A 711-nucleotide genomic window follows, 5' to 3' on the forward strand; every position below is an offset into this window, starting at 1 on the left:
TCACAGTTATCCGAACACATTTGTTCGGAAGGTCATACCCACCCAAACTGGATAACCGACCGCTCCTGTCACTCTCCTTCTCTCCCCTCCCCCCCCTCCTAACAACAAAGAGAAGACGCCCACACCGCCACAGACGCCCACACGCCCACTCGCCCGCAAAGGCATTCACCTGAATTGGACTCCCCGACGGCGCTCGCTGTGACGTCACGGTCGTGCGGATCGCGGAGGAAAGGAGAAGCCGGCGCTGTTGTTTAGGCCTTTCCTTTGTTAGAGAAAACGTGTCCTTGGGCTGTGGGCTGTGAGATGGGGGCTACTTGCTGTGGGCTAGGGACTAGGGGCTGTATGCTATGGGCTACTTGCTGCGGGCTAGGGACTACGGGATGTATGCTATGGGCTACTTGCTGTGGGCTAAGGACTAGGGGCTGTATGCTATGGGCTACTTGCTGTGGGCTAGGGGCTACTTGTTGTGAGCTAGGGGCTTATCGCTGTGGGCTATGGGCTACTTGCTGTGAACTATGGGCAATGGGCTTCTTGCTGTGGGCTAGGGGGTTTAATTGCTATGGGTAATGTGCTACTTGCCCATGTGTGTGTGTGGCTACTTCCTGTGGACTAAGGGCTAGGGGCAACTTGCCGTGGGCTATGGACTATGGACCATGGGCTATGAGTATGTCTGGGAAAAGGAAGATGGACGAGGGGGGTGGCGTCCTCGGG

General features: G+C 56.7%; 1 pseudogene; it reads left to right on the forward strand.

The window, feature by feature from the left end:
- Nucleotides 1–653: 653 nt before the first annotated feature.
- The window catches only part of LOC119586760, a 19,318-nt pseudogene continuing 19,260 nt past the window's right edge, over nt 654–711 (forward strand).

Source organism: Penaeus monodon, chromosome 21, assembly GCF_015228065.2.
Source record: "Penaeus monodon isolate SGIC_2016 chromosome 21, NSTDA_Pmon_1, whole genome shotgun sequence".
In the NCBI taxonomy this organism is placed as follows: Eukaryota; Metazoa; Arthropoda; class Malacostraca; order Decapoda; family Penaeidae; genus Penaeus; species Penaeus monodon.